The sequence below is a fragment of the Denticeps clupeoides genome, chromosome 10 (genome assembly GCF_900700375.1).
Source record: "Denticeps clupeoides chromosome 10, fDenClu1.1, whole genome shotgun sequence".
NCBI classification, from domain to species: domain Eukaryota; kingdom Metazoa; phylum Chordata; class Actinopteri; order Clupeiformes; family Denticipitidae; genus Denticeps; species Denticeps clupeoides.
Genome location: NC_041716.1, coordinates 17240645 through 17263189, shown reverse-complemented (window position 1 = coordinate 17263189; position 22545 = coordinate 17240645). Strand labels below are relative to the sequence as shown.

General features: G+C 43.3%; 1 long non-coding RNA gene across 1 annotated transcript; it reads left to right on the top strand.

The window, feature by feature from the left end:
* Positions 1 to 248: 248 nt before the first annotated feature.
* Positions 249 to 21899, top strand: LOC114798689 (uncharacterized). The gene is made up of 3 exons (XR_003751090.1): positions 249 to 295; positions 2752 to 2944; positions 21650 to 21899. It is a non-coding gene; the product is annotated as an uncharacterized LOC114798689 (long non-coding RNA).
* The last annotated feature ends 646 nt before the right edge of the window (positions 21900 to 22545 follow it).

The following is a 22545-nucleotide window of genomic DNA, read 5'->3' as shown; positions in this document are numbered from 1 at the left end:
GGAGGTGTAAGGCCATGTCACTAACAGTCACGTGGCCCCCTAAACACTTTTGTGCAGATACAAATCAGCACAGATCTCAGCACATCCTTTCTAGTCGTTTTGATCCATATTCACCCCTGCCTCCATCCAGACAGACGTTGTTGCTGCAGATTTACGTGATCTTGGATCATTTATATAATCACAGCACACAATAGGGCCTGTTCGCCTCCTGCTAATGTCACATCGCACATTCAGCACTCCTCAGTGCAGACAGCCTGGAAAGGACGAGATGGGAAGACAGCATCGTGGGAACGCTGTGAGTACAGATGAATATTAATCAGCACCTGAATAAGGCATACACTGAGTGCCTTGTGGATTAAACCTCCTGTACCGGGAGTCATGTGAGCGGGTCCTGTTTCTTTCCACCACGTCTGACCACCGTGACCGCTGCGTTAATTTTGTAAGCTTGCTCTTGTCCTTTTTTTCTTCGATCAATATAAGAAACATTGTTTTGAGCACACGGTTCCCGAATGCCTGACTGGAATTCGGCAGGAACACTGTTATCTGGGGGTTCATTTGCACGTGTACCGAATCGATAAAGCAAGTGTGAACGTGAACGGAAGCGTGTTTGCGTGAGAGTCATCGCGAGCAGTTGGGAGTCGCGGTGGTAAAACCGGTTTAAGGCATGGACCGCGTTGCCCCGTGGATGTGTGAAGTGTGCCGACAGGAGCCTGAGGCATGTCTGTGGGCGTTTGGGAGGGAGAATGCGGAGTGAACTAGTTTTTGCGTGCAAGTTAACTGCAAAAAATTCTACATAAAGCCTATAACTCACACGAAGCACTTATGAGTGCTGCTCGGTTAAAACCTACAGGCTTCAGCCAATGATCCAATCTCTCCAAAGTCTCTCCATTACCTTTACTGGTAATGCTCCGTACAAATAAAATGGCTGTACGGATGTATGAAGCAATCCAGATGGCTATATGCTAATATGCTACCGAATATTCATACGAAAACAATCAAAATGCATAAAAAATGGTGTGTAGCCAGTGTGACTACTTCCTGTCTGAACTGTGCCTTGTCCTCCAGAAAGTTTCATGAGACACGTAATTCAATAATTCAAGTCAACGTGGTGACAGTGTCTCTCTCGGTCTATTCCTGGGTGGTAGTAGCCTAGTGGTAACACACTCGCCTGTGAACCAGAAGACTTACTACCATCGTGTCCCTGAGCAAGACACTTAACCCTAAGTTGCTCCAGGGGGGGACTGTCCCTGTAACTACTGATTGTAAGTCGCTCTGGATAAGGGCGTCTGATAAATGCTGTAAATGTAAATGTATTCCCTGAAAATGGCACCATTCTGTTACATTGAACATCCAACCCTGGACGGGAACCGCTGCCAACACACATTTCTGATAGTGTTTTAAAAATGGTCTGTTTCTGAGATGCTTCACAAGATAAGCAACGTCCCCGTCAGAACGCACCACGTTTCAGGGGAGGACATCTGAAGGTTGCAGCTTCGTTGAGATTCCCTCCTGGTCTTCAGGGGCCATTACAGATTCATGAGTTTCACTCACTGTCCATTTTAATGTCTTAGCGTAAGCGCCGATAATCATAGAAATCCATCTTTGTTGGGTGTGAGCGTGCATTGTTTGTGAGATTGTGTATGTGTTATGTTTGTGTGTGTGTGTGTGTGTGTGTAGTAAATGTTTGGGGGCATGAGGTATTTTATTAAGGGTGGTGCTGTGAGGAGGAGGGGTCTGGACAGCACTGTGGGGCGAGTGTTAAATGGCAGCTTAATGTGGAAAACACACACACACGCACGCACACACACACACACACACACACACACACACACACGCTCAATTCTTTTATTGCAGTGTTTAACCGGTTTAAATTTCACACAAACACGAATCAGATTCTTCAGTCATCTCTTTACCTTCATGACTGCTCCACACACACCAACAGAAGCAGCTTCATGTGAATGAAAGTGATTGTCATTGTGAAACCCTGCAGCACAGCACACGGTGACACAACAAAATGTGTCCTCTGCTTTTAACCATCACCCTTGGTGAGCAGTGGGCAGCCATTACAGGCGCCCGGGGAGCAGTGTGTGGGGACATGTTTGGCTCAGTGGCACCTTGTGAAATTTGAACTGGCAACCTTCTGATTATGGGCCGACTTACCTACTCGCTAGGCCACCACTGCCACCACACTGCAACAAGGGTTCAACAAACACTTCAAAAACCACACAATGTCAAATTTTGTCTTCAGAGCTAAAGTTCTCTGCTTTGAGGAATCCACATATAAGATCTCTAGTTTCTTTGTTGACTCCGTAAAATGCCATTTTTAAATCGGCAGAGATGTATTATGTATTGAGTGTGTGTGTGGTGGATGTCTGTATGTCTGTAACAGGTGGACCGCATTGCAGGCACGTGTGTAACTACAGTATACGTGAGAGTGAACCGTCTTGAATGTGTGTGTGTGTCTGTGTGTGTTTCACAGTATGTGTGTGTCTGCAGCTTGTTGTTGGTCTCTTGGCAGGTCAAGTCTCCTTTCACACATTCTGAGGTGCCAGATAGTCGCACTAATCACTCCTGACACGAGAACAGCCGCTGCAGTCAGCGCTCTGCCACGGTCCGACTCACCGGCGGCCGCCAAGCCAAACATGGCCGCAGCCGTGCCGCCTGGCAAACTGTAATTCTGTGTTGACTCCCTGAAACGTAATTGGACGAAAGTGCTGGAAAAGTTTCTTCTCTCTTTTGCTATTTTGACAGGGTCGGGGCTGGTAAGTGCGGGACTCATAAATGTGGCGCGACGTTAGCAGTTGGACAGAACGCTGCAGTGTGCTGTGGAGGAGGACGCTGGCACGGCGGAGCTGCAGCAGAAAGATGAATACACTCGCCTATCTGTAGTCCAGGATCAACTCTCTTGAGTGGATAATGAGAGCGAGAAGAACAGAGACAGACGGTGAGAGAAGAGGACATTGATCCCATGCACATCCCATGCACATCCCAGCTCGCCATGCTTCCATTATTATCAGCCACAGCATTGCTGTTAAACTAAGCTTGCATTATCAGATGACACGGTGGGCTGGCACATCGTATCGTAATTCTGGATTCCACCAAAGCTTAAAACATTAACACCCAGTTCACACTCCTCCTCTCGCAAAATAGGAAGCATGATTGGATGCATTAAATGCAAAGATGTAAATATTTGTATAATTCTTGTGCAAACGACATCCAATAAGAAAATGTATCATTTGACACTTTTAGAGATTCCACTGCATTGAGAGAGGGAGACTATGAAAGTGTCACATGACTTTGGTCGCGTGGCAGCATGAACGCAGAACAGGGTAGCGCGTTTTCAATGTAATAAGCGTGCTGATTGTCGGCCGGTGCTCAGTCATTGTTCGTCAACGTGGCTCACGACTCGGCTCACCTCATGTCCCCACCAAGCGCAACTTTGTCTCCTGCTTTCCTCAATCCTGCTTCCCAGTCTGCCTCCGTGGGGGTTGCAGTGTACGCTGAACACGGCCGCAGAGTAAACGCTGGAGACTCACCCACCACTTTGCGGCGTCTCGCGATCTGTTCCCACGTCTCCTCCGACGTTCGCACTTTCATCGCGTCACATCCCCGTGACACCAAGAGAGAGCGGGAGACAGACAGCGAAAGAGACAGTGCAGTATAGACAGCTAGAGATTTAAATCCTCATTTATTACAAACACAGTCAAGTAACAATAGTGAAACCAAAAAAACGCCACAATTTCTTCCTGTCACTCCATAAAAGAAAAAAACTGTTCACACGCAAGTCATTGTTTGTTCCAAATGTACGTAACACCAGATTTGTCTCCCAGGAATTGATAAAAACTGGTCTCACCACTGAAAGGCAAAACTCCTTCAAAAACTGCGCACTGCGATGGAGACAGACGGTGAAAAAGAGAGTGAGAGAGTCAGTGTGTTAACATTTATTTCTTTTTGTATTAGGCCAAAATTTGACTTTAAAATAATTGAACGTCCTATATGTCAAATTGGACTTAAGGTGCTATGCCAATTAGGCATGTAAAAACTGGGGAGAATGGAGTAAAAAACTCTCTACACACAAAAGCACTGTATTCAAACCACTCCTTTATACACCTGGCCTACAGGAAGCTGTCACAGACCAATCAGAATCTGTTGTTTCTGACGTCACGCCCCCGGTGCCTCCCGTCTGGGGAAGACAAAGAGAGCAGGCGGTCTCAAAGGCCAGCGCCTCACACGTTTGGCTCGGGAGAGGGCCGCCAAATGTTGCAATGCCGTTCGACAAAAAGACATGTAAATGGAGGTGTTGAATCTAAAAAAAAAGGCGCAGAAACGTCAAGGTCTTCTTGCAGGCATGATTGCTCAGGACTCTTTAAAAGCAGGTTGGCAGCACCCAGACATTAATGTGGACATCACTCTTAGCTTTTGTGTTTGAGGTTTAGTTCCTGTCTTTATGCCATTGCGCCGGTTTATTTCTGTTTAATAAAACCCTTCCTTTCAATACTGACCGGATTCTGCGCCTCGCTCTCCCCACAACCTCAAGTCGTGACACTACTCAAAAGAAATGCATGGCATGCAAGAAATTGACATTTGCAGTATTTGGCAGACTCTCTTATCCAGAGCGACTTAGTTAATAACTCACATGATTAACATAATTGTAAAAATGTCCAGCTCACCACTTGACATGCAAAAAATGCACCATATCGACAAACAAATGGCCACCTCTCACAGCGCAGTAGGAGACAGATCAGCCAATACCTTTTTCCCTCCTGTTCTTGTATACTGGAAGTACGGTTTAGATTTAATGGCTGTCTGGCTGTGCATGGAAATCTACTGATCGAGGCAGAGAGACTGTGGGACAGACAGACAGTCAGAGAGATGGGAGAGAAAGACTCCGAGATGGAGAGGAAAGGAGAGTGATGTAATTGGCTCCTCAGCACTCTGATCTTGCACTCTTATTATGCTTTCTCTTTCTTCCTGTTCCCTCCTCTGAAAACGTGGAGTGGAATATCGATGCTTCAGGCGGCTTTGATGTGGACTGACGCGCCCTCTGTTCATCTCTCATCTCCGTCCTGGCCTCTCCTTTCCTGCTTCAGAAGCCTCGTGTTTTAGAATTGGAGAGGGAGAGACAGGGGAAAACACGGCAATGGAAAGCATGTAGCTGCAGAAAAGATAAAAAGAAGTCAGCGGGGCGAGATTTCGATGCGCCTTGCACCTTTATCGGCCTGGCGATTTTCCAGCACTAATCTGCCAGATCCGATCGCAGACCTGGTTGACTTGGGCTGCTTTGCTGCATGGTTCCACATGGCTCCTCTTAAAGCACTCAGCTGTCACAGATGTAGATAAGCAGGCTTTGTACCTGACCTGCATTTATTTTCTCTCCACTAGGCAGCTGAGCCAAGATGAGCATGGAAGCAAACGTCCGATTTCAGATGACTGGATGTTTATCACAACAAGTGAACCGCCAGTTAACCACTTAAAAGTCGTAGGAGTGCCAATGCCATGATAATGGCACTCTGATGCATCTCTTTAAATGTCATTCAGCTTCATTACATTCTTAACATGCTCAGCCCTGTGCTTCTGGCTGCAGGAAAAAAACTCCCTCACGTTCATCATTAATTCCTGTATGATGGTGTTGTAGTGTGATAAGGAGGAGACTGGATGCCCTTCTTTTGACACAACACCAAAAGTTAGTTGTCACCATGAATTAAAAAGGGTGACAACTAGGGGGATAAACATAACATAAAATGGGAATATACAGTGCATCCGGAAAGTATTCCACATTTTTTATGTCACAGACTTATTACAAAATGGATTAAATAAATATTTTCACCCCATAATGACGACGTGAAAAAGAAGAGGAGTGTTAGTAATGCCAACAAGTGATCAGAGAAGTAAACCTTTCCAGCGGCACTAACTACTGCAGCATTTCTAATGGTGAGGGGAGTGTTGGCACAAACCTGACTGTATAAGTAGGTTTTTAGTCTGGATTTAAACATTGAGAGAGTGTCTGATTCCCGAATATTCCTTGGAAGGTTGTTCCAAAGATTTGGTGGCTCTATTTCCAGTGTCTTTGTGCACTCGGAGGGACATCTGCATAAAAGTGAGAATTTACTCCATGTCTGCGAATCCATCTCATGTACTATAAACTACAAGTATAATGACAGTCAATGAGAGACCAGTGGGAGTCCCTGGACCATCATACAGCATGCGTTGAAATGTCATGTTGGTGGGAGGGCCACAGATTGTCTGGAAACTGCAATTTTAACATGAAACCCCTTACTTCCCTCCAGCAGCATGAATGATTCGACAGCCTGCCGCTGCTCAGCCGTGGTTCTGCATTTAATGAGCTGCTGACTGTTGTCTGCATTCAGATTTACACAATAATTACAGCACTCCCGCACAACAGCGTGTGCGTGTGTGTTTTCGACGTTAGCATGCATCTCATTTGTGCCCAGTGTCACTCCAATCAGCACAGCGGCAGCAGCTCATTACCAGGCCGAACGTGCAGCAGAACACGGAGCTCGCGTCAGGGGCTGCAGCTCTCTCAGCTTCCTGAGTGGACAGCTGTGTGTGTGTGTGTGTGTGTCTGACATCTGCGATCACGGGAGTGTGTGCTTTTGACAGATACTTAACAGACAAATCCCGCCAGCGAAGTTCAATTAGCCAGAGCTGCGTTGTTTTTTTAAGCACTTTGAGAGTAAATATTTTTGAATTATTCATTTAGTTTGGTTGATTCCTATTTCATTGATCACTTTCTTTAACACTTTTGGCATTTAGCTGATGCCTTTATCCACCAAAAAATTAATTGAGAACTAACGGGTGTAACAGGCCACTAAGGCTATAAACATGACAATTGTATATAATTTATTAAAATAATCCTTTGAGTAAATATGTTTTAAAGGAACTGAAGCTTTTTTTTAGTAAATAGACGGTGTTAGCTGACATGAACCAGAAGAAGCAGATGTTGAGTTGCGTATATGTGTGTTTGAAATTATGGGATGTTACTTGTATGGGGCCCTAGAGACAGCGGCTTGTCATTGAATCACCGAAGGACAAGAAGAGAGACATCATTACGTCTCCACACCTAAACCCTTCTGCCTGCCATTTCTGCACAGACACACACAACTCGAGACAGGCAAATGGAAAAATCATCCTTCACAGATGCCACTCTCCCAGCACTCATCTGTTTGCATTCTTTCACTGTGGTAGACCATTCCAGCATGATGAAGTCATGTTTGTGTCTGAAAGTAGCACCCACCACCTCACCATGCATATAATAATGCTCTATAATACGGACGTCCAGTGCTTCCTAACATCCTAGAGAGATGATTCTGCTACTGTCCCATTTAAGACACTAAAGTAGCACTTGCTCCAAAAATGTCAAAGCCCTTGCATAAACCTGTTCAGTATTTTCAGGTTGCTATGCTATTTTAGACAATTCTAGTGTCTATATACAGAATGATGTAGACACACCCTCACTATACACATGGTGGAAAGATATTAAACTAATGATTACTCTCATATCACTTTCTGCTCAGTCTGGTTCAATACAATACCAATCGTCTGAAAAGTTGGAAAATCACACCAAATTGTCATGAATCGTTTCAGTAAATGTCGCACATGCTAATGAAACAGACAGAGGGAAAAACTAAAACCTATTACAGAGGAACCAGAGAAGGAGAAATATGTTCTGCAGAGTAATTTTCAGTGGTGGAAGTAGTGTAAAAACGACAGCGTAAACCAGTCACCCACTCAGGTATCTCAGATCTTAAATGATACACAATGTCAGGTTTTCCTTCTATTGCATACAAATATTAAAATATTGCAACATGTTTCTGTCACGGATGCATGAAGCTAAGGAGAGATTGACAATGTGAAGCAATAAAGGTCATAGTGTGTTAATGGTGTTAATGGTACTTTCTCTCCTGGCTCTGAAAAGTCAGGCCCCCCACAATCTTCCGTACAATCTGTAGTTCAACTGCAAACATCTGAACGTGCCTGAGACTGTGCCTCAGAACAGGGCATACACAAAACCAAGAGTGGTGGACAAAAATAACATTCTGAGAATTCTTCTCAAGCTATGTGCAAATGTTTTAGATAGGCACTCACTGTTATTGGAGAAAACTGTGTCCCACCTAAGGATTAACGTGTGAAAGACAAATGCAAACGGCATATTTGCTGTTCTTCAAAATATATTCCAATCTAAAATTTCAATGAATAATAATTTCTGCTGTCATGTTTATTGAAATTAAGCTTCGGATTGCTTTATGTTTGTCAAGAGTGCATAAATAAATTTGTTTGACCTCCTGAGATTGACAGAGAGCTCCAGGTGCTCCAAGGTGCTTTTCAGTGAGAATAAACCCTTAATATCTATACAATGCTCTCTATTGTTACTGGAACCTTGATATGAATATTATAAAAGGTTAGGGGGAAAAAAGACATTTCAACTATTCTCTGTAATTTGAGAAACACATCATCTGTAAATATAAAAAGGTTAATGGGATGCTGGCCATTCTCCTTACTCATAAACTCAGAAGTAAAGACTGCTGGGAGGTGGAATGTGAGCTTTGGTTGAAAATAAATATAATTGTTTTCAGTGAGTACATTTATTTAAAGGTTTTTCATGGTGAGACGGAGCTCCTTTGCTGTTCTAACCGTTCTTGCCAATCTTTCTAAGGACGCCAGTGCAGATCAGCACCACAGACAGCTCCTTCATTATTTGACTAAATACATGATACTATATTATAAGTCAGACTGTGACGCCACATGTGTGTCCTTTAAGTAGGAGCTTATATTTCAGAAGAGCCATTGGTCTGTGCAGGATGTATGTAGCCCTGTAGTGCTGCGGTATATATTTTCTGTTTTTGTGTGTTTCTGGCCATCATGCCAGAAATTAGTTTTCCAAATGAATCAGACTTTATGTTACACATGTTGTGCGTTTACATCTCCTTCATCTGCTGTGGCATTACATAAAGACCGACCACTAAATAGAGACGCAGCTGGCATGAAGAGAAAAGGTTTCTTCCATGAACTGCGAGTGGGTGGACACCGCTTACATCCCTCCACAGCACTAGAGTTCCACCAGTGGCCAGATATCGACACGGCAGAGTCGTACACAAAGACTCCACGGATCCGTCAGAATGATACTTCCTGTGGGTGGACTACTGAGAGGACAAGTTTGCCAATGATTGCAGTGAAGAGGGAGAAGACTGGTGGGGTGTCCCACAGCAAAGGTGTCCCACTCACTGGCACTCGCGCCCGCTGTTCCCTTGTGACGAGACCATGGTGGGTGCCATGGTATGTCCAAAGCTGCCTATTATCAAGGAGTGTAAGAGGGGGCTGGCAGAGTGTCCTGGTTCGTGGTGTCTTGGCCAGCCAAGGTTAAGAACAGATGGGTGTCTTGTGCTTCCTGCCGCCTGCCCCATCACCTCCTCTGACTGCTTTTGACCGTTTAAAGTGCCGCATGATAGGTCCTGATCACCTCAGTTGCCAGGTGCTGCATTTCTGTTTGTATATTTTTCTGGCCATGACACAGACATGGTCTTTCTAGGATAGGTTGTTATTGCTCTCCAGGTTTTATTTCCAATTATAATACATGCTTGGCATGAAAGCTGCTTCTGTCCAGGAGAAGAAGATTACTTAGAGTAGAGTAGTGTGGAGTAGAGCAAAGGAGCAGAAAGAAAAAAAAACCTGCAACCAATCATAGACTCATCAACCATGCTGTCATCGCCTGTAACTTATGTGCACGGTGGGAAGGACTACCCCCCTACCATCATTCACACATTTAATGTGACCTAGAACTCATTGTAAAACAAACAAATCAATTGAGGCAAACATACCAAAAACCACAATGTGTTTGTTGTGTTTGTAACGCCCTGTACCCATGCTGCTGCATGTTCAACACACAATCACACCCGATTACCAGGTGGGACCACCAGGTGAACCCCTCAAAATGTACACTTTAGCGTTCTGAGGTGGCTGAAAAAGCCAATGCCAGTAAGGTTTTTTTTGTTTCTTTTCTTTTTTTCTGTTAGGTGTCTTTTCTCTATCTTTTATGTTTTTGTGTGTTTCTTTTCTCTATTTTGGTCTTTGCTGCCCAATTCTTTTTTGGGGATTTTTTTCCCCCATTTGCCGTGACTCTTTCTTGAAGTTTTGCCTCTCTACTGCCTCATTTCACCAACCTCCTAGACCCCTGACTCTCCCTTTTAACATTTTGTGGCAGCGATGGGATCCAGTGTCCTGTGGAGGTTGGCAGTTGAGGGTGAAAATGTGATGAAGAGTGCTGCCCGATTCCACAGCAGCTCAGACAAGGAATGGACAGAGACGGATACTGTCCTACTCACAGATCAAGCACAAAGTGATTCTGATGGCAGCCCCCAATCAAAGTGCTCCGATGATCATATCTCCAGGCTGCCGGCGATGACGTCCTTCCTGCTTCCTTCCAGCAGGCCAGAGATCAATGATAAGAGTGGACCATGCAACAAGAATCAGTACTGCCAGTCCCCTAGGGAAGAAGAGGAAGTGCAGCAGTCATCTGCAGACATGTCAATGTCTGATTCTCAGGCTGGGTCAACACCAGAGTTATCAAGGTCTACCAGTGCTTCGTTGGAGGGAACTAGGCCACTGACATTGGACAATTCCATGAACCCTGCCATCGGTACAATCACTCGCCACCGCCACAGTTCAGCTTTAGTCCCCCAAAGATATCATGCATTATTTGACCACATCCAAGAGAATCTCTTTAGCAAATCAGTGGCCAATGGACAGTTGACATTCTGAGTAAACATGAAAAAGATTCAGAGGCCTATCGTCATTCCAGATTTCATTCCTTGGACAGAAGGAGAAACGGCCAAAGAGCTGCAATCAAGGCTTAGCGTCTACCAAAAGTGGATGTGCATGGGTGAAAAGACAAAAGAGGAGATTGCGGATGCCATCATCCTAGAACAGTTTCTATGCATGCCGAAGTATGGGTGAAAGACGACCTCCCTCAAACATCCAAGTGGGCAGCAGAACTGGATGAAGCTTTCATTGCAGCCTGCCGATACATGCAAGGTTACCAGCTAATCCAGAACCATATGCCCGATAAAATAAAAGGACCCATGGGGAGACTCAACGGAAGCCTTTGAGCAAGCCTGTGAGTAGTGGATGCTTTCAGCCCCCAAGTAAAACCCAGTCCAACTGTTAACCTAAACCTTCAATAATTTGTCATAATTTATCATGGTAAGGATTAGGGGGAAGGTGTAGCAGGCTCTGGTAGACTCTGTTTGGGAGCCAGTGGGGTGGTGGGTACTGGTACTGTGAGGGTGCGGTGCATTTATGGGGATGAAAGTGCATCAGAAAGCAAATATAAATGTGGAAATAGTGGGTGAAACGTACATGTTAACCGTGGGTATAATGCATGCCTGTCCGTATCCTGTCAGCCTGCACTTAATGGGACCATGCCAGATTGCAGGTTAACCATGTCACATGCACCTTTCTGCTCACATGCACTCCTCTCCCAATTTCCATGTCTCCCTCCTCAGGTCAGTGCTATATATATATATATATATAGCACTGATTCTCTATTATTGGTAATATCTCCAGTGATTATTCTGTATTATAGACTTTTGCAAAGGAATTTTCTTAAATTTGAACTCAAACTACATTAAGAACTATCTAGCCTGGATGGTCACTGTTACTGCAAGTTAATCAGACTGTTACCTTGGTAACAATATATAACACTGGGACAGAGCATTATGTGATTTATCTGTTAAGCATTATAAGAGTTCTGTTACTGGAAGTCTTATTACTGCCATGGTTGAGGGAGGATGAGGAGTCAAGGCACAAATACACTAAACATGATGTAATGAAGAATTAAAACAGCATGGAACTAGATACACAGACACTCTGACGAAGGGTTCTTATATTCAGAGGAATATGATGAGGAAGTCTTCAGAGGGAGACTAACCAGACACACTTGAAGAAAATGAACAGACGTAACCTGGAAATAAACATGATGAAATGGACATAATGAGAACTGGATGGCTTAAGATGGATTACATTGCAAAGTGAAAGGTCCCATACACAGAATTCAGGCATCAGCCCAGTTTGGAAAGCAAAGAAATGTTTAAGATATTTAGATTAATGTGGTATTTAATTTAAAGGTCCCCAGTAATAAAACTTTCACTTTGTGAGATTCCTTATCATTAGTTCCCCTAACGCCTATAAAATGTAATGGCAATAGGGGTAAAGCATGCTTTGACCATTCCGTTTTAATGTTTAGAGAGCGGCAGCTCAGACGGTTGGATCTGGAATTTGTCCCCTTATGCCGGAAACGTTGCCTCTCTTTTCTCATACCTTTCTGCCCAAAGAACTTTCCACCCCTCCCCTAAAACATTATCTCCACAAACCATCATGGATTCCAAACATGTAAAGCATTGCAGTTGCTTCTCAAATATATTTTTTTAGTTTTGTGAGATTCTGAAGAACCAGTGGGTTAATTATATTTTAGTCTGGAAAAATGCAGACAAGACTTCCTGTTTGTGGTTGGTGAATGGTGTTGATAATGTCATTTCTGAGAATGCTCCAGCAACTTCTATAGGCTGCTCTCCTCCTCATCCCTCCTCTCTACAGACACCGAAACAGCGCATCCTGCGGAAATCTCATTGTGTGACTGGATAAAAGTGGCTGTAATTATGCACCACGGCAGAGTATTAGATACAGTACACAGATACAATATTAGGAGACCAATAAGAACAATATAAAAACAACATATGCTAGTCTATGTGCTAGAAACACTAAATGAAGGAATGTGCCAGTGAAATGCTTTTTGCAACTGCTACAGACCACAGTATTGCAAATGTTGCAAGTAAACAATGAACCAATATGCAAATACTGCAAACATAACCAAATATTACACTTTTATATCTTTAACATAAAATATGTGTAACTGGTAGGGTGAAGGTGTGCAAATGAGTAACAGACAATGTTTAAAGAAAAGAGAATTTTTTTTTTTTTTAATAAAAAAAAAATATAAAAAAAAAGAGCAGTAAGGTAAAAAGCGCAGAGTGATTTTGTGCAAAGTGATTTTGCTGTGATTTTGATCAAATCTTTCCACCATGGATTAAGTTGAAGTCTGCATCCATAAGACTTGCAGCCTCCTTGCTGACGCATCAGCATCGGTGATCCAATCGCAGCAGAACTAATTAAAATCAGATGCACCCCACGTAGGGAACAACAGCAGGCTTCACCCCCGGGACAAATACTGCAAAGTAAACACAGGTAGGGGAGTCTTTTTAGCAAACAGAAATACCTTCTGGCTTATATAATACAATTCCTACTTCCCTTTTAACAGTGACATTGGGGTCAAAACTTTATTTCATTGACTGTTTGAGAATGAGTGGAAGGATTTACAGTTTTTTTTTTGCTAAAAACGTCATGGGGTTGTCTAACTTTCAAATTAATAGGCCCGTGTATTTGTGTAGGTGAAAGAAGAATGAGTTTGGCTTCATTTTCTCCCACGAGCACATTCTAGCTGGGTCTTACACAAACATTCCCACAATGCATCTTACTCAGTTTTTCTGGGTCTTCGAGCAGCCTGGGGGGGGGGGGGGGGGAGTACATGATGACACAGCCTTTTGGGTGGCCAAGAAAGGAATTGGTTCTCAATCTGGTTTGTCCATTCAGGCCCTTGGTGAGAGTGGCTTCCCCCTGGTCATCGTCCTCTGTGGGGTCCAGGAGCCGCTGCCAAACACAACAAGGACTGACTGTTGTCTTTGGCTGCTGTTCACGGGAACTTGGATAGGTGTGTGTGGAGGGGGACAGTGGGCCCCGTTCATGGCTGTCCTACAAAGAAAGAAATAAAGAAAACGAAATCATAACGTTTTCTTTGTTCTCGTCTTTTGCATGTGATGCACTGAGCTCAGCGGTGAGGTGGCCAGAGTGCTGTGTAGAAGTCTCAGATGTTTCACACAGGAAATTGGGGAGGGAAAAGGAACTACAAAAACAACTGCAGAGCTGCGAAGAAATGTAGACTAACCTTTTTTAAAGACAGATCGGTTGCATTTAAAGCGTCCTTTAAATGCAACATACAGTACATGTCACTGAGTGCTTGCGTAGATCTGTAACAAGATCTCAACCTAACAGTGCAACAGATTTTGGACCAACATTTTTGGCAACGTTTCTACCACCACCATCAAACCCAAAACGTAAAGAATGCCTTTTGGTTTAATTATTTTCATCCCTTCAGTAGAGTTAAAGAGGTGGCATGATGCCATAAAAAAGACTTTGAAAGACTTTTTTTTTTGTCGTTCAGAAGTCTTGAATTAAAGTATTGATAATATATCTGCATGCTTGGTTTGGTAGCGGACATAGTCCAGCGATGTCCATGACAGAGATTTATGAACAAAGAAATGACACTTGATGGGAGAGGAGCTTATGGGACGGATCTGAACTTGATATTTTGGGAAAAAAAAATGCTTGGCAAGAAAGGTTGTTGTTGGCTGAAAAATTAGCATATCTGCCAACACTGCAGATGTTTGCCAAATATTGATGACAGTGGGATTAAATGTTGTAGAACGAGGAAGTTAGGGAAATGAAAGCTGTCAGTCATTGTATGCTCCTCCCATTTTTATGTTTATAAACTCATGATGAATGATTTAAAGTCATACAAAAAATTACAGTCATACAAAATGACTGTGTTGGCTTCTTTTCTCCAAGATCCTGTGACTAGCAGTTCTTTATTGTTTCCATGCACATTATCCCGACATTTGTGATTTGTGTGCGTTTTGAAATGGGAGTTTTGAACCTGCTCACCCCTGCTCTGCGTGTAAATGGGAAACCCAGTATTTGCCGGCAGGAAGCGTGACATGTGGACTTTTTGAAGCGCCTGGCTCATGCAGGCCTCTGCGGTGTGAGAGAAGTTGGGGAGTTTTCTGATGTCTCACGTTCCCTTCTCAAGTTCAAAGCCTGACCCTCGGACCCTTAGTGGGGTTTGTGGGGAAAGTGTTTGTTTCCCAGCGTGTCCAGAGCCTGGAGAAGCATTTTTTGGCTGTGAAGAAGCTGCCTCCCCTCCTCGTTCTCTACATTTCCCTCTTTTCCTGCTTTCCTTTCTATGCCCAGGTTGAGTTTAGCCTCCCAGGGTCTCCCAGTTTAACTTACTCCAGTTTCTTAGCCACAGATTCCTGTTGTTTACCCAAAAATCCTTAAAACTGCTACCAATTGGGTATGAAAACCCCTAATCGTGCCACCTAGGTTCTTCTGTGTAAATATAAATGTTTAATCTTCTTGAGATGTGGAGTTTTTATTTGCCAGAATGAGTTAACATTAAAGCAATGTGCTCCAGCAAAATAATCCCCCCGCCAGACACCAACCAAGGTCAAACAACAGAAGGCTGGTTTGTTAATTATGAATGCGTTCTCTGTGAATGGCTTGTTTTCTCCTCAGGAGCTCTCATTGTGTTTAAAGGTTGTGAACCCCCATTCCTGCACATTGGCAGACTGGCATTTCCTCTCGCGCTGGCCACCTGTCCGATAATTGGCATGACATTTTGGGCAAAAACTGGCCTGTGCAAAGCGGCCCATTAGGTCTGGCTAGCAACCTCTGAGAGTCAGATGGCATTTTTATCTGCACCAGAGGCCATGATGTGGCTATGAATGGATGAAAGGTCATCACTGATCATCCACGTTTAATTGGCTCTGCTAATGGTGTGTGTTGGGTTCGCAGAGCTTAACATCTACATAGAACAACTGCGTTTTTTTGTTAGGGTAACAGCAGAATACAATGGCACAAACTGTCCTGAACCATTTTGTCCTAAGCATTTGATAAAATTATTCAAGCATATTGGAGGAAAAGCATCTAATATCACCTAAAATGAAACATTTCTAGAAACGAACCCTTTCTCCAGGATTTTTCAGGTTCTTTTGAAGATTGTTTTGTGGCCTAAATTATTATTTTTTATTTTATTGTTGTGTTGTGGCCACAAAAAATCTTGTAAAAGTTCCAATGTTTTTATGCATTTATGAAATTATTGTGTTATTTGTATACTGACATCCAGTGTACTATAAGACATATAAGATATTTGACAGAATGCTATTATGAGTTTTACTGAAATACTGACACGAGGATTTTTATCCACGTCTACTGCAGCTGAAACGCCCTCTCTAGTCGTGGTGATGTATGGTTAATTTAGTCTGAGACATAAAAGCCACGAGAAACCTTGAGAAATCCTTGGGATGGAGGGATCAGAGCCCAGACAGTCCGGAGATCCCCAGCCTTGATGAGTCGTACAAAATGAGTGCCAATCCCAAACCCACAACATTCACAGTGCAACACTCAAATTGCCCTGCGATTGAGAGTCTCATGTTTGGCCTCTTTTTGCAGTCATCAGCAATACCCTGACTCACAGAGCATCGTGACAAACGATCCTGCACTGGTTCCTCCTCCGCAGGATTTAATGCAGTTTGACCATAGAGATTATGATATGATTAACATGTGATCACGCAAAACCCAAAATTATACCATTTCTCAAGCACGACCATGCCTCCCCAACCCCCCCAGAGTGTTTTATGCTTTGGTTTGTGCCCAATGTTTCTTACAATTATGAAGCACGTATTCATTTTTCATTCTTAAGTGGGCCATTAATTCCAGCATGAAGCCATAATTCCAGTTTATTCCCTTGATTAGTTCTAGCACGGCGGGGGTACAGAGAAGCAGCTTGCTGGTACTGATGGCGACGCCAGGGCTGTACAGAGATGGATGTCCGCTGCGTGTTTCAGTCTGCATGGGTGGAGAAAGGTGAGAAGTGTGGCTGAGGCTAAAATCCTGCTGGTTCTCTTTGTTCTTATGGGTTTAAAAGAGTAAGAGAGCTTTACTGCCTTTGCCACTCAGTCCTATGACATTCAAGGTATACATGATGCCGTTCAGAATTTAACAGCCAGTGCACGATCTTGGCGTGGCCTTTCAGAGAACCGCTCAACCATTCTCATCTACTTGCATTTTTTTTTTATCTTTTGTATCTCCCCACATCTAAAGATTAAGTATCTTCCCTGACAAAGACACGTTTGTCTGCTCGAATCTGAAAATCTCAGTGTCTGCTCTTAATTATGATGGCCAGTGAGCTGTCTAGACCAATTACGAACATTAAAGGATGAAACTCCATTGTGATCGTGATTGCTGAACGCTACCTTTAAGTGTATTTTAACATGGTCATATGAAGGGATCTCTATTGTGAACAGAATGTTAAGCCCACAAGCATAACTTTAAAGTGAAGAAACAAAAAATAATACTCACCTGTTAACTTAGTCTTTCCTTGCGGTAACATTTTGTGCCAAATCCACGACAAACCTTGTCTGTATTTTTTTGGTTAAAATATTTTCTCTAGACTTTGGAGTGATATTACGATTCCTCCCACACCACTTATTATGTTCTGAATGACTTTATAGAAGGGAAAAATTATGTTTTAAATGTGAAGAAAAGAACAAGATTCTGTATAACTGACAATCTGACTGTTAAATTAGTCAATAAATGTTGATATGATTGTGACGTCCCGTGGTGGACAGTGCGTATGCGCTGTTTGTGTGTCTGTCTCTCCCTTTCCCACTCTCTGTATTGACTCCTCCCCCTTATTGCCGTGATTGGTTGGCTGTAATGGGACAGAGGACTCAAAATGAGAGAAGTAGTGTGAGCAGGAGACAAGAAAAAGGACCGCGACTTCAACAACCCAACTGACCAGAACAACTTTGTGGGTGTTTGTCTGTCTGTCGGCCTGTTAGTAATAAACAATTAACTGTATGTGCATATTTTCTCCTGCCCTTCAGAGCTCTTGAAACACCATATGGTCCTTGAGTGAAGAAAAGTTAAATAAGTATGTTCAAATGAGTTACAATGTAACGTTTATTTAATTGTAATGATGACCAATTAACTGAACAGTTCAAACCAAAGGTAATTACAGTAGTAGACGAGTGTGCATTTTGCTCTGTTATTGGCTAATTGGGCTGCCTGGTCAGAACTGAAACAAATAACCAAATCAGAAGACACCCAGTTGCAAATTACTCCATTACAATGGCAATTCCTTGTTTAAGATACTGTATTTTATAAAAGCACTTCAAGATCCTCATGATCTACATCATGTGGTTAAAGATCATGCTGTGAGTCGGGACTGAGTTCATTCACTAGTCACACAGGTTCATTCACATAGTCAATTCACAATAAATCTGAACAAAGCCAACTTGGGTTTATAAATGGCTCCGGTATGATTTGACACATTTTAATGATTGATTCTTCATTCTGTCTTAAGCAATACTTATTGCTTTGACAAATATTCACTAGCCAATTCCTCCTTTCTGTTGAAAAAGAACAAGGCGCTCTCAATTTTCTGTTTAATCTGCTTCATCTGTGTTTGATTATCATCTGTACTGCCAACAAAAGACTCATTTCAATGCAGCAGCTGCATACTTGACACAGTGTTAGATAAGGCTGGAAAAAAGGCATTGTCTCTAAAATTCTATTAGGTAAAAGTTGTCTGGACCGGTCATTACGTTGCTGAATAATTATGGTAATGACTGATGGGATGACTTTTTCTCTCAGGTCTGACTCTTAAATTAAAAAACCCAAACTGCTCTCTTTATGGCTGTGTGCATGTCGAGTCAGAGGCAACAAAGTTCAGAGAAAGGTTCTTCCTTGCATTTTCCTGCATGTTGGGTCCAGTCATTGCTTTCTACCTCTTTAGCACTAGTGATGCACAAACAGGAACACTGTGGACAAAAAATCTGAAGTTTACAGAATTGTTACCGACTAATTCCAAGTTCTTTTGACATCATCAGATGAAGTCATTGCCACATTCACTTTTTTATTAGTTATTACTTGTGTATTTTTGTGAGGAGGCACGAGTTCATTACGGCCTAAAATGGTTCAACTTGCACAAATTGATTTGTTGAGCACCAGAAGTTGGTGAAATGTCATTTGCTTGTCATCCTACAGAAGCAAACGTACAGATGCAATAAAATTATAAGGCTTTAGGAGAAAAGCTGAGTGAAGGATGAGCCCCATTTTCTGTGTGAGAAAATTTGAACCACCCTGTAGTCTGTTGAAATCCATTGCAAGAGGGATGGAGCAAAGCCGTGTTTAGGCAGAACCCTGCTTTCATGTTAAACAGTAAAATCAGGCATCCAGTGAAAGGACCGTTTTTGCCGTGTGGTTTAGCTAAAAAAAAATTTGCCGTCACTGTGCACCACCCTTGTAAAGTGAAAGTGAAGTGATTGTCACACGTGATACACAGCAGCACAGCACAGTGCACACAGTGAAATTTGTCCTCTGCATTTAACCCATCACCCTGAGTGAGCAGTGGGCAGCAATGACAGGCGCCCGGGGAGCAGCGTGTGGGGACGGTGCTTTGCTCAGTGGCACCTCAGTGGTACCTTGGCAGATCGGGATTCGAACCAGCAACCTTCTGATTACGGGGCCGCTTCCTTAACCGCTAGGCCACCACTGCCCCTAAATTTATTCACGAAAAAGGAAACAAATCCGTAAGCAAAACACACGAACGGAACATCAGCGAATAAACCAAAGAACCGAAAAGAAACAAACACACAAGATCAGCCAGGCCCTACAGCAACGTTGTGTTGACAGAGCACTGGAAGAGACTGCAACAGGGGACACATGGGAGGAAACCAGGACGGATGGGGGAGCAGGGCGAGGCGCAGCCCAGAAAAAGGGAACAGAGGAAGGATCACTTAGCCGTCATCACCAGGGATGCTCCGGCCCATACTGTGTTCCTGAGCTCTGCTCTGCTGCTCCGCTCTTCTCCCACACCGGCCGCAAGTGCGTCCAAGGTCCCTGTTTGTGATAGTAGGCCTATCGGTATCATGTGACAATTCTACGGTGACAACAACAAGCAACATTCTGCGTGTAGCGCCCCTAGCCCAGCCAGGGATACGCTCCCTGGGTTCCCTCTGAACCCCAGTATTTAACTTGTAAAACTAGTGTTAAATTTTGGATATGCTCATTTTCTCCCACCACTTTCCCAATAAGGGAAACCACTAAATACTCCAATTAACAAACCACAAGTATTCGAACACACACAAATACTAAATATATTTACATATTACATTAATGATTAGAACATGAACAATTAGATAAAATAATATTTCACTCAACACATATATAACAACTCAAAAGTAAAAGTCCTCGAACTCTCAATACCTCAAAAAGTCAATAGTTGAAATAACCCGGGTACCCCACACTACTCGTTGCAGGCCTGAGTCGCTGCTCGGGTGCGTGGTAGCCGAAACAGAAAATGGCTGCTTCACTCGCGTAGAGCAATAAACCAAAAAATACCAGGTACCTCCTTACTCCGTCATCCGCTGAACGGCATGAAGGAGCCTTCTCAGGATCGGTCCTGGTGTCCAGCAGAGCTCGCTCGGTCCTGGCCTCCGCGTTGGCGACCTGACGTCCGCGTCTTCCCTTCCGTGACCCGCGTACCGCGTCGGATTCACCGCTTGGTTTTTGCGATCGTAATCTGTCTATAATATCCGCTATCGTAATGGGTCACTATCCGTTTCCCACTAGCGCAATATGTTCCGGAGGGTATAAATACATGTGCTATGTATATATTTCAACCGGACTCGCGTCCGTCCTCCATCCTTCTCCTCTCCCTTCTCTTCCCGTCTCTCCAACCAATCACCCCCCGCTCACACACAGCAGGCAGGTAGTACACACATTACCGAAAAGAAATACTTTACTTATATAAAAAGTTAATTAAATGCAAATACAACAATTGTTCCTCCATACAATAAATAAACAATAAATAAACACCTTATCCAGGCATTTATCAGTTCTATAAAATAAATTAAATAAATATCAACAGAATAAAATATCAGCAGGGCTACATGCATAAAAACACACCCGGAAGGCCTACAGCATCGATTGAATTAAATCCTCATACTGGACTAATAATCACTGCTGTAATCGACCTCTCCTCCATCTTGGTTTCAGAGCATGCTTTCGGTCTGGCTTGAGAGAAATTCAGTTAATCTTGCATAATCCAGCATCTATATTTTTAGTACTGACCAAGTCAATTTATTAAAACTATATAAACAGGTCATGTGCAAGATTAATGCCTATTCACACTCAAGGCAAACATTAAACAGTGGACAGTGGCAACCAGGAAGCCAACTAGGACACTAGTAAAGTTTTATCATTCCTGATTGTTTTAGTTAGACTGTCACGACTGAGGGCGCCATGAGGATAAAGGGGATTTATTTTAACATAAAAACAAACTGGCCAAAAGGAACAGAAAAGTAATGAACAAAAACAAAGCCTAAGGCAAGGGACTATTTCGTCTGGAGGGAACACAAAAACAACGGTACGTAGAAGCCATGTCCTGCGGATGCTCTCTGTATTTAACTGGATCTTATTAGCCTGAGGTGGGAGTGATCAGGACCTGTTAATCAGGCGCATGAGTGCAAGCTCGGTGCACCCAGCTCTTAACCATCTGGGCACTACGTGTAGTTCCCGCCCCTGCATGTCCCTGCCCCTGCATGTCCCTTCCGGCCCCTCCAGCATCTCTCCCTGCCGCCCACAGGGAGGTGGTCCCGGATCCGATTAGACCCAGTGCACACCTGCAATTCAGTGACTGTCCTTTCTTGTGAATTTCACTCAACTTCTGTCCTTGCAGACTGTGGCTGGAGTACAACCTGAAGCTAAACAAGCTCCAGACTGTGGAAATGGAAGTGGACCTCAGGAGACGTCCCTCAACACTGCTCCCCCTCACCATATGAGTCAGCCCAGAGACTTGACCTGGAGTGAGACATCAACATCTCCTCCATCCTCAAACCCAGCAATCGATGTTCAGTCATTAAGTCCGTTCTGTGATGGAGCAGCCACCAAACAGAACAGGAACAGACTGCAACAGACTATTAGGTAAAAGTACGGATAACAGAAAAGATTATTGATGTTCCCTAGTCCTCCATCCAGGACCTGTTCCTCTCAAGAACCAAGAAACGGGCAGGAAAGATCATCACAGATCCTTCACACCCTGGACACAGACCCTGGACACAAGCTGCTGCCCGGTAAGACTATCTAGAAGCTTGCAGACAAGGACAAGCCGACCCAAGAACAGTTTCTTTGCCCTCGCTGTCACAGCTGAACCGCCAAAGGGAACCGTCCTTTATACTGTTATTGAGAAACACCATCGACTGGGATCAAATTCCTTGTATGTGTTTTCTCACGTACTTGACACATAGATACAATTCTTTTAGTTTGTAGCGTTCAACAATATTTTATGAAAATACAATTTTGCATTAAAGAAAAAGATTTGTATTTCCTGATCTCAGAAAGAAAATCAGTATTGGCAGAAATTGGAATTAGCCAATCTCATTCATGAAAAATGTAATATTAGAATCGGCCAAGAAAATTGCTATCCGTGCATCCAGAATGTAAATTAAATGTGTGATAAAACTTAAAAAAGAAGTTGAATAAACACTGGGCATGTTTTATCCTTACTTGCCATGCTGAGCATTAAACCCACAGATCTGCTGTAATGACTACTCATATGTTCGGCTTGCTAATGTT